Below are 15,816 nucleotides of genomic sequence, written 5' to 3' on the forward strand. Positions count from 1 at the left end.
GTATGTTTGCAAAAAAAGAGCGCTATTAAGAGACAAAATAAAGCAGAATATTTAATTGAAAACGGTACCCAGCCATGAATATTAAATTGTGCAAACAGTGTAAAATGTTAATACTGTGCATTTCCCAAACAGCAAAATATAATGGGATGAAAATGACAAAAGATTTTGGTTCCTCTTTTGAAGGCACTTGATTGCCTTCACAGCCACTTGTCAGAAAGCCAGGGGCTCAATTCTTAATTTTGAGGTTTTGTTATTTAGGACACCAGTGGGAATGAGGAGAGCTTTAGATTGTTTAGCACAGTATTGTAGGAAAGAGCAGCTTTTGATAAATTACCAATGCCCCCCCCCCAAAAAAAAAGGCCTTTTGGAGACCCCCAACAATCAGGACTGCTAGACAGGCATAGGTTGGAACAGGTCCATAAATTTAAACAGGGGAGTGATTTTTCAAGCTTCTTGCTCTAGGAATGCTGGAGACAGATGGGGGCAATCAACTAGTCTCTTTTAATTATTTCTTTTCACAACTAGGAAAGTTTCTGCTATTAATAACTAACACGGACATTTTTATTTCTCCAATGTTCTTATGAACTGCAACTGAACCCAAATGACTGGTTAGCTTTTTTTAAGCAAAGGATTATCATACTGCCTAATTTGGATGTTATGACAGTTTTCTCATTGGCTGCTAATTTACCTTTTCCTTATATCTGTACTCTTAGGATCGTTGTTCCATTGTCTGAGGAAGGGTGCATGCACTCGAAAGCTCATGCCTTGAATAAATCTTGGTTGGTCTTAAAGGTGCTATTGGATTTAAACTTTTGTTGTGCTACTTGAGAGCCAGTTGGGTGTAGTGGCCAAGAGTGGCAGCTTCTAATCTGGCGAGCCGGGTTTGATTCTGCACTCCCCCCACATGCAGCCAGCTGGGTGACCTTGGGCTCCCCACAGCACTGATAAAGCTGTTCTGACTGAGCAGTAATATCAGGGCTCTCTCAGCCTCACCTCCCTCACAGGTGTCTGTTGTGGGGAGAGGAAAGGGAAGGTGTCTGTAAGCTGCTTTGAGACTCCTTCAGGTAGAGAAAAGCGGCATATAAGAACCAACTCTTCTTCTTCTACTACTTCAGACCAACACAACTGCCCACTTGAATCATGGGAAGGCCTCTGCCTTAGTCTGCCAGTTAGCCCTTGAAGGCAACCAGTTGACCACTGTGTGAAATAGGAGGACTAGATAGACTACTGGTGCGATCCAGCATGGCCCATTATTATATTCTTATGCATTTCAATCAAGCCAGCTTGCATATTCAGCTATGAATCATCAAATATTGAGTGATCATGAAAGGAGTTCAGTACTGCGAGTATGCCATATCCACCTCCTGATGTGTCCCCGACAGGTGTGATCAAGCACCAAGCCATGTATTGGCAATAGTCTACTGAGATCTGCACTTCTTGCACACTTTCATTCAATGAGTGGTTTTTACGTTGGTGTGAATAATAGTTTGCTGTGGCAAACAAGCTGTTAGAGTGTAGGTTCTGCTGACCCTGCTCTCAGTACTGCATGCTGTTGGTTGGAAGGGTCAGAATAAACCATGGATTGGATGCATTGGCATTCTGTGGCTTGCACAAAACAGGAAGTGGTTCATTGAATTGGAATGAGTGGTGGAGGAGGAAATGCACACACATGTTTAAATCTGAGCCTGGCCATTGTGTACAAAACAGTTATCCAATTAGTTTAGCTTTTATTAGACTTGAAGAAGAAGAAGAAGAAGAGTTGGTTCTTATATGCTGCTTTTCTCTACCTGAAGGAGTCTCAACACAACAGACACCTTGTGAGGGAGGAGAGGCTGAGAGAGCCCTGATATCACTGCTCAGTCAGCACAGCTTTATCAGTGCTATGGCGAGCCCAAGGTCACCCAGCTGGCTGCCCATCCTCCACGGAGCCCAGAGCAGCATGCACAGTCCCCTGTGAAATAGGCTGGAGAGAGAGGGAGCCTGGCCCTCAGTCCCTCAGGGAGGTGCATGGCAAAGCTCATGGCAGATTAGAGCTCTTAAACACGTCACTGTACTTGCTCACAAGAAGAGAGCAACAGGCCCACTGTAGTAGAATCACAGGGCTGTGCCATTAAATGCATACCGATGCTGCTGATTATATACAACTTGCATAGAGGCTGTCATTACACCTTGCATGCTACTCTGAAATAAATATGGCAGGCACAGCAGCTGTGCTTGGAGAAATTTCCCTGCATTTTTCCTTGCCAAGGTCAACTCTCCTTTGATCTCATCTGAGTTTTCCTTTTACCTAATCCTACAGGGCTGCCTGTCAGTAAAGCAGGGGGCGGGGAGAAGGAGCCGCCACTGAAATAATGGTAAAAACTAAGCTATAATCTCTCCTTGATTTATTAACACCGCAGTCAATGGTTCCCTTGAGATGTGAAATACTGTATTCTTCTTAATGTTCTCTGGCAGATGTTTGGTGAGCACACACGGAAGCACTCCAATTTACATTTGTTTTATCACTGAGCCCAATTTATCAAACGCGTTGCTATTGCAAGTTTGAGGGAGGGGAAATTAACAGTGATAAATGTGCGCATGAATATTCATTGCAGGATGAATAAGCTTGGTGTTTACTATAGCAACCTCAGCACTTCTCCGTATCTTTATTTGATGCCTAACCATATTATTATTTGTCTGAATCTGTGCATGCCAACAAGTGTACTGAACGTCAGAAAAACCCCATACTATCTCTGGATTGCAACCAACAAAGAAATACATATAGCAATAATGCACTCATGAACACACAGCATCACAGGTGGTGTATTTCCTATTAGGTTTGCCTCTTTACTCCAGAGGTAAAAATAATGGGGTGGGTAAACACTGTGACATCACTTCTAGTTGTATTCATAAATGATCTCACAATAGTGTAGGAATTACCCATTCTATAGATCTCTGGAATTCCTCAAGTAATTTCACTTTCAGGTACCATGTGGTAATATTCTCCAACATTGCTTTCTGTCCTCCATTTTTTCTTCCACTAAGGCAAGGGACCATAGTGGGAACTCAGACTGGGAGATGATCTACCATGGAGGATGATCTGTTAGGTCTAGTTTTTATGAGCAGCATGGTAATCTGTGCTACCTACAAGCTGGCTGGGAGAAGATGGGCTCTCCTAGCCTCTCAGATGATTCTGTAGGTCAGTGGTTCTCAACTTCCCTAATGCCACGGCCCTTTAATCCAGTTCCTCATGTTGTGGTGACACCAACCATGAAATTATGCAAGTGTTCTATCACAGAAATTAAACCAAAACTGGCCAATGACGTGAAGATCCATTGTGCACGATTGTATATAAATTGGGTTTTTTCCAGGGTTTCTCCATTCAGCTCTGCCTCTTGTCCCACCGTGCTGATCTTGCTCTTTTCCGTTGCTCCAGACAGACGAACACTCGATCTACCCCGCAAGGCTGTTGTGTAGATGGCACCCCTCCAAGTTTCTTGCCCTGCTATGACCCCTGTGAAAGGGTCATTCGACCCTCAATGGGGACCCGACCCCCAGGTTGAGAACCACTGCTATAGATGGAGTGCTGATGGCCAGTCAGTATTATACAATGTAAATATGTTGCCTGTATCCTATCTACCTCTCCAAGAAGCAAAGCTGGAAGCCTTTCTCCAGCCTAAGGAGACTTTGTTTGACAGGAGGGGTTCTTCCTCCAACTTTAATGGTGTCAGTATTTTGATCTAGCCGTCAAACTTGAGTTGGAGAAGGCTCCTGAGACTGGAAGAAGTTCCTCCTGACCATAGTAGGATATTGCCCAATATCTCAAAGCCACAGCTTCTGGTAAGAATGAATTCTGATTCAAAATAGCAGTGGGCAACATAATCTTCTGAGTTCCTCCCAAATTTCATAGTGCGTTCATCTCAGCCAGCCACCCCCACCCCCAATCCCCACTCTTGCAGTTTCCCCCCAACTCTACACATAAGTAAAATAGCACCAGTAAAGACAAGACATGGTGGAATTCACATGCATAGCATCTGACAGGTATTTGGGGTGATGTAGCCATTGTAACAGGATCAGGCCATACCCTTGAGCTTACATGCCTCTCTGAATTTTTGTGACCATGACCATTTCTAAGTATTCACATAGTCCTTCCAATTAAATACTTGTAGAACAGTTGTGCAATATTTAATTTCCGGAGCATAATGCAGATAACTTTTGTTTCCGGAGCTTTCTTGGCATCTCTTTATCATTTGTTTCATATAACAGGAAAACTGAAGTCAAAACAAAGATGGAAAGTGCCCCCCATGGGGCCTACAGATGGTGCAATGTGTAAATAGCAGCTCAGCGAGAATTTTCTTTAATTTTAAACCTGTCACTATTTATCCAGCAAAGGGTGTGTAATATTATTGTGTGTAATTTCACTAGACACGAATGGCAAAACAAACTTGTTTTTAAGATGAACTTTTTAAAATCTCTGTTATACTGTGAATATATTGTAAGCTGCCCCAAGCCTTTGGGGTGGGGTGGCATATAAATTGGAAAAAAAATCAATTAAATAATCACAAAGTAGACATTTATTTCTTGCGCTGGTGGCATCTCTGCACTGATATGGTGACTGTTTTAATTGTTGAGTCCTCCTAGCAATGATTGATCTATATGTATTATTGAAGACATATCCATTAATTTCTTTTATAGTTGCTCACGTGACATCGTGTTTTGTGCGACTGTTTTGAGCGATCTCTTGCGTACTGTGAACTGACGTCCTTACAAGCTACGTAATAATGCCAATATTGTAAACTAACCCTAATTCAGCCTGTTTGGTTCCTGTTCATATGAATAACCAGCTGTTCAATGTTTAATCTCTTTTAATGCGCATAGAAGCAAACTCAGTTCTGTACATAGAAACATACTTTGATTGGGAAAACATGGAATTTTGGTACATGTGAAGAGAAGATTCTCTGGAGGACATGATGTGTTCAGGAGACTGATAAAAGGATACAGAAGCATTTTCTTTTTGTTTTGACTGACTAAAATAAGAGTAAATGAAGGAACAGAGTTATGCGTTCTGTTTGGAATCAAAGGGACAATCTGTAGCTGAGAGGCTGGACCTCTGCTTTGCAGGCAGAAAGCCTCAGGTTCGATCCCCACTTGAAAACAAAAAGATGAGGAACTAGGTGATTGGAAAGACACCTACCTGAGCCCCTGGAGAGCCATCGACAGTCTATGGAACACCTTGATGAACCAAGGCCCTGAGTCAGGATAATGTAGAATGATGGGTGTTCATCTATGCTCAGTATGCTCACTAAAGGTTTCTGTTTCATACTCTGCATAATAGTGAAATCAAGGACCTTGATGTAGGACACCTCTCTGATTAAGAAACCTGAAGTGTTTGCCTTAGGTTTGTTTTCCACTGCCTCCCATCAGCCCCTGGGCCGGCCGCCCTGACTAGGAACCAGAGAAGATCATCATCTTTCCTCCCTCAAAACCTGTTTAAAAGCAACACAGTGAGCCACGTGTGTCATTTCTGGAAATCTTGCGAGGTTCCTCCTTGTGAGAATTCAGCCACCATTTCTAGCTGCTTGTTTCTTCATTCACCCAAGGGTAGCCAAACTCTCACGAAAGGAAGTGACGAAATTTCTGGAGGTTTGTTTTGGAAGTGTCCAGGAGCGGCATATAGCTAAAGAGACTTGTCTACTCTGGTTCTTGAGCAGGGACAGTGGCGGCAGCAACAAGGCATGGGGAGCAGAGAGAGACAGAGGCAGTGCCGATGCCACAGTAATCCACTACCCCTGAAGCCTAGTTTTCTTGCTGCAAGGCCTCTACCATGCACCTCACTGCTGTTTCCCAGGCAACGTAAGAATGTACTTGCACTACTTGTGCTTAGGCAGGCTGGTGAATCACACTTCGATTAATCTTTCCGTGATGTTTCACCTGTCTCTGAAATGCTCTACTAAATCTGCTTGTTTTATCTGCTAAGAGCCATTCGCTCTTCTTCTCCCCTTCCTACAAAGCAGCATTCCATACAGCAATCCTTCTGACGCCACCTGCAGGGTTGAATTGGCCTCTAAGAATCCATCCTGCTAGTCTGATACCTGTCTGTTCTCTTCATTGACGGTCTGTGTATTTGTGTCACTACTTGCACTTCTACCAACCTTGTGCAGGCAAATTTGGGGAAACTACCATCCCAGCTTGGTGAAGTGATTAAGAGTGGCAGCTTCTAATCTGGACAGCGGAGTTGGCTTCCCCAGTCCTTCACATGCAGCCAGCTGGGTGACCTTGGGCTAGTCACAGTCCTGTTAGAGCTGTTCTCACAGAGCAGTTTCTCTCAGAGCTCCCTGAGTGCCACTGACCTCACAGAGAGGAAAGGAAGGTGATTGTACGCCACTTTGAGACTCCTTTGGATAGGGAAAAGCGGGGTGTAAAAACCAACTCTTGTTTTTCTCCAAAGGGAAGAATAATCTCATTTGATTCCTCAGGTGACTCTTATCATCTTTCAGTTTTCAAAGAGGTCTTCTGTCTACGGACTCTGGTTTTTAAAGGTTTAATATATAAGAGAGCGAGATAAAGCCACAGACAGTTATTAAATTAGTCATCAAGGTAGGAACAGAACAGTATGTGCAACAAGCAGGTGAGCTACTTAAACAGCCGCATTCCGGCCTCTGCCGTCTTAACACTTTCTTCTAAAATTGTGTCTCAGTGGATCAGAGAATCCACTGAAAAGCCATGTGGGTTGGGGGGGGGGAGCAGCAGTGAGAGCAGGGAATCTGTAAGAATTGAATCTTAAAGGCTAATGATTCCCATCCCTCATAAGCATTTATGGGGTGGGATCTCACTTCCTTTAATGCACAGAACTGAAACAAAATTAAGCTCTCTGGAAGTGGAGGGGAAATGGCAGCCAGTACATGAAAGAGTGCAGGAAACTCCTGTGCGGCTGCTACGTTCACTCATTCATCTGCTTCTGCAGCAGCAATAAATGCAAAATGTAGAATCCTTATCACGTGGTTGTAGGCATAGCCACAGACTCCCAGATGAACTCAGAAGCAATGCAGTTTGCAAAATAAAATTTATTTTCAGCCTAGGGCAGTGGATTTTGAATGTAGAAATCGGACTCTGCCTTTCTCTCCTACCTTTGTTGCCGGACAAAACAACCTAGGAGGGGAAGGCTCCCCCTATTGGCAGAAGACAGAAACGGCTGCTCTCCAGGTGGGGCTGCAATCCGTCTTGCAGCTACCGTCAGAATCCCGTAGCTGCTGGCAGAAAGGCTGACTTGCCCACAGGAGCCAGCACATCTCAGAGCCTCCGTCTCACAGAGAACAGAATAAGAACACAGCAAGTTCAGCGCTCAGATCATCTGGCCTGAAGTGCGAGCCTGTCCGTCACTCTGGGTAGCTGAAATAGTGAAATGCAGTCAATTGGCCCCTCTCGTATTGGAGGAGGAGGAGGAGGGCAGGAGAAGGGTTGCTTTGAGCCTTTGCTTAGCTATTTTCAAGCTGATACAAAAGCCCTGTTCACAAGTTTCAGTGAACACATGCACAATGTGTGAACAGCATACATTGGATTTAAAAAGAGAGAGAGATCTGGGAGATGTTCATGTCACATGTATAGCTGTATGTGTGATAACCATCACATTTATCCAGGTACTGGCCCCTACTTTCAATTGCAACGTGAATATATGTTGGCTCTTGGTGTATGCTGTACATTCACTATAACGTTTGAACATGGTTAAGGTTAAATGGGGGGGGGTCAAAGTCCCTGTGGGGTGCTTGAATATCTCTTTGTCCCAGATGAGGGGGGTCCTTAAGTATACTGAAACAAGCCTTTTAAAAAATTCTGTCCAAGTCTTGTGTACATAAGTCTAGACATAATGATTTCCACTCCTCTGGTCTAATATTCATCTATAAATCTGTATTATGGTAACTAAAAGAGTCCTCTCTGTATTTTCAAGCAATAAATCAATAAATATATTATGCATACAGATCGTTACCATTTGGTTCTTAAACGACTATATTTTCCTACTACGGTGATTTAGCAGATGTTTGAAAACAGATTGAACCAAAATGGCCTCTTTCCCAATTTAAAGGCAATCTCCCTATAGCAGTGGTCCCCAACCACTGGTCCGGAGACCAGTCCCGGTCCGTGGATCAGTCAGTACTTGGCCGCGGCTCCTCCTCGTCCTCCTCCCTGGCTGCTGCTTTGGGGGTGTCCTGCCTCTCTGCCACTGGCTCTCCAGTGGCCGCCATGGATGGGGATCCCCCTCGCGTGGCACTGCGCAGCTGCTGCTGGCAGCGCCCCCTGCAGGCGGTGGGAATTCAAGGGTTCCAGCGGGAAAGCAAGTGGAGCAGGGGCTCAGGTGGCAGCAATGTTCCTCGGCAAAAGACTACCTCCCCCCCCCCCCGGGCCTCAGTAAAATTGTCAAGTGTTGACCGGTTCCCGGTGATAAAAAGGTTGGTTACCACTGTCCTATAGCTTAAAACCTGCTAATTTTCTACCTATAACTTATAATTAACTGTAATCTGGATTTGGTGTGATTGCTCATTATAGATAACTGAGGTCAATAAATGAGATCCAGGGCTTAATAAAGCCCTTAGACCATTGCTTATACACTGCTTTTAAGATAGGATTGTTCAAGTGAAAATTTCTTTGCTGAAACAAAAGTAGATATTTCATTTTAGTTCTTTTAAATTACATTTTGTACATTTTTCTTTTCAGGGTGATTGTGCCCTCCTCCCTTGGCCCTAGTTTCTGCTCATCCACTGAGCATCAGCAGGAAAGGGTTGCTATACTGCAGCCTTTCTCAACTTTTTGCCCATTGAGAAACCCCTGAAACATTCTTCAGGCTTTGAGAAACCCCCAGAAGTGGCACAATTGTGCAGAATATGGTTGGGAAGCATAGTTGTGTACATGCCCACCCCAGGTCCTTCTCCTTCCCACCCCCTCCAGGCCCATCATTGGCCATTTTGGGAGTGGAATTTGTCAACATGGCCATATATGGGCATATCAACCAATAAATGTTTAACAAATGGAAAAAATATATTAAAAATGATCTAACTTCCTCCCATTTGGGAAACTCTTCCAAGATCATCAAGAAACCCCAGGACTTCACAAAACCCTGATTGAGAAAGTCTGATATATTGGCAAATGGGAACCTTACGTGGGAGTGATTTGAAACTCACACCAAGCTATGAAAAAAAGGATAGAAATTATGTCCTGGTTGCTGAAATCTCTATTACAGTATAATAATAATAAAGCATTCTCATTCCCTTCCCTGCTCTGCAATGGTCTAGACTCAAGGTTGTATGGGGTTGTTGTTTCCATTTTGAAGAAGAATAATTCATATTATTGCTATTTGTTGCCCAGGAGCTATGCAAAGTACCCTGTATGCGGTAGCTATTTATGCATATTAACCCTCAAAGCCTTTGACATTTTGGAAACATTAGATTATACGGGACTATGGTACATGGCTTCGTTCTTTGATTAGCAGGCCACATTTACTGTGTATATATCAGTTTATATACAAGGAGCTTGATTATTTGCCAGTTAGAACTGGAGAAATCTTGTCCTACTGAAAGGTCTTTAGAGAACTGGCTGCCTTCTTTATTTTCAGCCCAACCACAGATTTGCTGTATGGTCACTGATTTGTAAGAGAAACGTACACAAATGCAATGTTGAAAATAGTGGTTGTTTACTGCCTTTATTTCACTTTCTCCATGTTGCTCAAACCCAAAATCCATTAGAGTGCTTCCTTGTAATCATCACTTTTAATCAAATCATTATATTTATTTATATAACTACAATGTTCATCTGCTAATTGCTAGAAATCACATGCTCTATTTTCCAATGACTGAGAGAGGAGAAAAGAGGAAGTGTTGCCTCCCAGATACTGAAGCCTCCTTTAAATTAGGTTTTTAACCACTCACTTCCTAGTAGGTAGAGCTATAACGCTTGCTGTATGGAATCTTGTTTTCTAGGGTGGAAGAAGGAGAAGGACCCCAACAAACACAAATAGTGGTATGTAATCCCTCCCCCCATTTTATTGATCTTTCTTCTCATTCATGTTTTAAACCTTTTTTTTTCTATAGCGTCATGACAATATGTTGAGTACCTTCACTGTTTCATTTCTCCTGAGTTCTGTTTTCTGTAATTGATACTGTCTGTTGTATGGTAACCATAAAACAATAATAATTTTGTGAATGAAAAATGTCAGCCAACCAAGGTGGCCAGTTGTTATGCTGGGATTAATTTGAGCCAAAGAACCAAAGGAGAGTTTACGTATCCTATTATCAGTGATGTCAGCCATCTAGTTCTTTGACAGAGCTTTGAAACATCTTCCATTATCTTTGTGAAATGCAGGTGCCATATTCACGGGTTAATTACCACTCAAAAGTGTTGGCATTAGTCTAGTTTATTTTAGTGTTACCACCATTGTCATTATCAGATGTTATTGAACCATGTTGTGCCTGTATTGTGATTTTCCAAATTCTCTGTAAACCGTCCTGAGCTGCAAGGGGAGAGCGGTCTATATACAAACAAACACTCCAACAGAATTCAAGAGCAGTGTCAAAATTTCCCCATATTTTACACATATGTCATGAGGATCTAGCATTTATTCTGGGTCAATTGTTATGTACTTCTATGGTCTGGTACAAGAATAAAGTCAGGTTCTGGATTAATTAATGAAGAACACCAATGTCTTGTGACCACACCACTGGAAGGATATTCAATATGGTTCAACAAAAATTGAGTCCAATAGCACCTTTAAGACCAACAAAGATTTATTAATGGTGTGTGCACTTGAAAGCTCATGCCTTGAATAACTCTATATTGGTCTAAAGGTGCTATTGGACTCAATTTTTGCTGTGCTCCTTTAAACCAACACGGCTACCCACTTGAGTCAATATGGTTGTCGTCCAGTGATGTTCATGAAAAGTGATGTCCATTGTAAGAGTCTTTGTCTTACATAGTTCCATCACTGATGTTTTCATTAAGATACCGTAATGTACAAAATTACAACATTTAAAAAAAAAGGACAGAGTAGTCAATGTTATTTTTTGGGATAAGTGAAGCCCATCGAATCGGGGATTCATTTGGCAGATTTTGTAAACTTTGGTAAGCTCAGGTCTTGGAATATCAAATTTTTGAATTATAAACTTTATATATTTGGTAAAACAGTCAGTATATCTGCAGTTCATCGTTTTATGGTTTTATGAAGAACTAAAAGGACCTTATGCATAATCCAAATGGTATCTGGAATCTGAACTCCACAGTTTTGAGTTCCATTCTATCCTGCTACAATACACTGAGACACATTCCTTGGCCAGTGCTGTGTTAGCAGAAGAGGCTGTGTCTTTTTGCATAACAAATTATTTCCCCCTTCCATCCTAAAAAATGTAATGCCAGAGAACAATCTAGCTGTGTTTTTACCCATTTGAAATGAGAGACCCTGATCAGAACCAATAATCAATTGCATGAAAATATCAGAAGAGTTGTTTTTTATAGCTCACTGTTCACAATCCCAAAGTGACTTACATTCCCCTTCCCTTCCCCTCCCCACAACAGGCACCTGGGGAGGGAGGGAGGTGGGGTTGTTCTAACAGGACTGTAACTAGCTCGAGTTCACCCAGCTTGCCTGCATGTGGAGAAGTGGGAAATCTGTTGTTGTGGAAAGCAAAAAACAACAACAATTGTTTCATGACATTTGGGGAAGGAATAGATGCCCACACCAGATCCTACCCTCTGCTACCAATATCTGTTGTGGATCTGGCTGTGGTGCCCTAATAACTTCTGCATTGCAAACCTGTCTGGAAACACTGGTAAATGTCACCAAAACATAGAAAGGATGATTGCCCTTCCCCACCACTGCATAAGGTTCCACACTTAGCACACCTTAAGAGAGCACAGTAAATGCTTTGCTTTGGATCCTGGAGGTATAGCCTCAATAAGGCCCTGGAACAATAAGAGATGCTTATGAAATAAAGTTTACTTGCTACACAAATATAACATGCTCACTGATTAACCAGCCTTGCCAAATCAGGGCTCTACAAAAGTTCAGCAGGTTACAGAAGAAAAAGCAGTTCTGACATGTTGCTACAAAATGAAGAACAGCCAGGAGCTGTGTCTAACACAGAGAAAAACGGAGTCACTGGGATCAAAAGTCCTCTCTCCTCCTTTTCCTGCTCCAAGAGGAAATGGATGTTCCCATCTGAAACAAAAGCCTCTGATGACTCATATACCGTATATACTTGCGTATAAGCTGAGTTTTCCAGCACAGTTTTTACCACTTAAAAGACCTCCACGGCTCATACGTGGGTAATTGATTAACAGCCTGCCCCCAGCCAGGCAATCACAGCATTGCATCTGCAACCTGAGCTCTTTGCATGTGAGCTAGTGGCCTCCAGTTAACCTTTGCCTTCTGCAAAGATCTTAAAAACTAAGCTCTTTGCAAGTGAGCTAATTGTTTCTAGCTAACCATTGCCTTCTGGATACCTTGAAAGCTTACTCTGGCAGCTTGTAGGACATCAGTGGTTTGACTGAGGGATTCTGATATTTTCCCCCCTCTTTTCCTAATCACTTCTTCCAAACTATTCTTTTGGTTTCTGGGGGTGGGGTGGGTTTTGGGGGTGCTTTGGGATTTACTGTTTTTTCAGTGTTTCTTCTTTTATCTGAGGGGCAGCATTGTTTGCCTTTTCTCCTTGTGTTTCTTTTAAAAGTTGATTTTTACAGCTCTTTCTTTCAGTTTTCAGTTTTACAGTTCTTTATTTCAGTGTTTTGTTCTGGGGGGGAACTGGAGCCCCCAATTTGGTAGCTGTTGTACTTGTTGCCAACTTTGCCAACTTTGGGTACTATTGTTCTGTTCTGGTTTGCTGGCCTGGGGGTCACTGTTTGGTTCTCCTGCCAGAGCTGTTCTCACAGAGCAGTTCTGTCAGTGCTCTCTCAAGGTGTCTGGCATCAAGAGAGGAAGGGAAGGTAATTGTAAGCCACTTTGAGACTCCTTTGGTTAGTGAAAAGCGGGGTACAAAAACCGGCAGCTATCCATCCTCTTAACTTTAATGTATTTGTTGGGGGGGGGGAGGCTGGATGGGAAAGCCTGTGATGATTGAGCATGGATTAAGCACTTAGGCCACCCTGTAAATTTACCAGTAGCTGCTGCATTTCCCACCCTCGGCTTATGCGAGTCAATAAATTTGCCCAGATTTTGTGGTAAATTAAGTGCCTCGGCTTATATGCGGGTCAGTTTATATGCGAGTATATACGGTACTTCAGCTCCTGTTCTGCAGCTCCTGTCTCTGCTGAACACATGAACAGGACCTTGCAATTTGCAACAACCAGCCCTACATGGTAGGCCTGCTCCAAATAACTTGCTGATTGTATTCCAGCAGAATCAAACCCAGTTCTCCAGATTAGAGTCTTCTGTTCTTAGCCACTATGCTACACTGGCTCTCAGGGGTGGGTCAGAGACCTGTGCTTAGATCCCATGACATTGTTCCTTCCACACTTCTCTCCCAACACTTTCAGGACTCCACTGCTTTTTCCTCTATCTCTAGCATTTTCGTGAGATCAGTGTTTTTCAGTGAGCCTTTATGCATGCTGAAGTGCTAAGGGCAGAGGATGTAAGTGCCACAACAGAGAAGACCCCATTAAGCAGCTGGAAAGAAACATGAGGGGAGCCTGTGGAACTTTTATGTGCTGTGAAATTCACTGGTTGATCAGGAACCGGTCACGGCTGCCTAGTTAAGCCTCCTACTTAGATGGTATTAATACCAAATAGAGATGGCTCTCAAAATACACTGTTCTTGTAGGACAAATGAGGGTCAAATTTAATTACAGTTCTTCATGACAGTGATGAGTATCTGAAACCTAGCCCTGTCGCTGCAGTAACTCCACATTCTTCCACCGACCTGCTTTGTTAAAAGCAAAGATAAATGAATGCATACTATACTAAAGGCGGTGAAAGAGGAGATTCACATCTATGTTTCCTGCAAGAGGCATTCAGAAAAGCCTGGGAGCATATCCAGCACGTGACTCTTTTGACTTTTTGAATAGTGAACATTTCCTCCCAAATGTAGTCTGTTGTCACACGTTACAGGTTGACTGCCGTGTGCTTCCATTTTTGTGCTGTGCTGAAGGGGAAGGGGGGGGAGTTAATTGAAGATTACCTGGCTTATTCCCACCTTATCCGTGACATGTGAAGTGAGCCATTTGACTTCGTATTTACTCTTTTCACATGATAGGCACACCAAGACTGTGTGCTACTTGCACTGTCTCTGATATGGGTGGTTGTCATGATATATTGCAGCATTTTTGCCCCCTCCCCATTTGATGACATTAGCAAAAAGCTGGGGAAATGAATTGCCAAATAAAGTAGGTGGTTTTGGAACTGCAAACAATAGAGATGGAGCAAATTGGGGTGCCTAAAGATATTTGTTTCTTTTGAGAAGTCCACTTCAACCTCAGCCCCAGTGACACACATTATTTCCTTCCCATTGTGAGGAATAATTCGTCTCTTTCCTCCACGTATGCAATCAAGTCAAGTACTGGAACAACTTGCTTCTTCCACCCCAAAGAGGCATCATTTACATTCACAGAAATGTGCTTTCCTTAGGAACTGATTAACAGTTAAACCATGATAATCCCTGAGAGGTGTTTTAGCCCCATATGAAGAAGAGTTGGTTTTTATACCCTGTTTTCCACTACTCAAAGTCTCAGTGTGGCTTACAATTGCCTTCCCTTTCTTTCCCTACAACAGACAGCCTGTAAGGTAGATTAAGGAAGCTTTGCAAGATAGGCTGAGAGAACTCTGCAAGAGCTGTGATTGGCTCAAGGACACCCAGCTGATTCATGTAGAGGAGTGGGGAATCCTAGTCAATTCTACAGATTAGAGGCCATACTCTTGAACACTACACCACTCTTGGCACATAAGATGAGAATTACTGTACATGCAGTCAGGTGGGTGACCTTAGGCTAGTCAAAGTTCTGTTAGGGTCATTCTCACATAACAGTTCTGTTAGAGCTCTCTCAGCCCCACCTCCCTCACAGGGTGTCTGTTGTGGGGAGAGGAAGGGAAGGTGATTGTAAGCCACTTTGAGACTTAGGGTAGTGAAAAGTGGGGTATTTTAAATCTAGCTCTTCTTTTGCTTCTTCCACGTGGGTGGCTTTCTAATTCTAATAGGATGCATGTTCATCCTTATCTTCACTCACAGATTCAGTTCATGCTTCTGCCTTCTTTGTGGCTTGTGACTAATGCAGTGTTGCACATCTGGACTGTGAAAGCACAGATGTTCTAATCCTGGCTTGCACACTCATTTCATAGGTCCATTCCGCACGACTTTAATGTAGCAGAAGGCTTGCAAATTGTAAACGCTACTAATTTGCAGTTCCGCAAGACGTCGCACACAATCTGCAACACTCCTGCAACACTCCCGTGAAAAGCGATTCGTTGTAGCGCTTCTAGAGAAATCGGGAAAAGTGGATTCACCCTCCGAAAAGCGCTACATTCTTGCGAACAATCAGCAACACTAGCGAAAAAGACCTGTGTGTTCCCATTGTTGTGGTTCCAACAAAAAATGAAGGGCTCAAGGACACCAAGTGTGTATTACGACTGACTCTATGATTCTGAGTCTAGTGTTAACTTTTGCAGGAGGCATGTCCCCACTGCCCCCCGGAGGGAGCTAGGGAACAAGCCCTGAGAGAGTGAGAGATTTATGTCTAATAGAATCTTGGATGAGAATTGCCACACACACATAAACACACTATCTTCCTGTTTTCAGTTGATGAAGGACTGAGTATCCTGGAGGAATGTGAGTGAGAGCCACTACTTCATCATTGTCCACCCAGATCTCA

The 15,816-nt window shown here is 43.0% G+C and overlaps 1 protein-coding gene across 3 annotated transcripts in view; it reads left to right on the plus strand.

Annotated features, from left to right (window-relative positions):
- Positions 1 to 15,816, plus strand: part of FGF14 (fibroblast growth factor 14) — a 391,136-nt gene that overhangs the window by 225,370 nt on the left and 149,950 nt on the right. The window contains exon 2 of one of the 3 annotated variants that reach the window (XM_077343794.1): positions 9,948 to 9,987. The exons of the other annotated variants lie outside the window; for them this stretch is intronic. The gene's annotated coding sequence lies outside the window, so the exon portion shown is untranslated. The remainder of the gene's footprint in view (positions 1 to 9,947; positions 9,988 to 15,816) is intronic. 3 annotated transcript variants of the gene reach the window in all.

Source organism: Paroedura picta, chromosome 6 (genome assembly GCF_049243985.1).
Source record: "Paroedura picta isolate Pp20150507F chromosome 6, Ppicta_v3.0, whole genome shotgun sequence".
Taxonomy (NCBI): Eukaryota; Metazoa; Chordata; class Lepidosauria; order Squamata; family Gekkonidae; genus Paroedura; species Paroedura picta.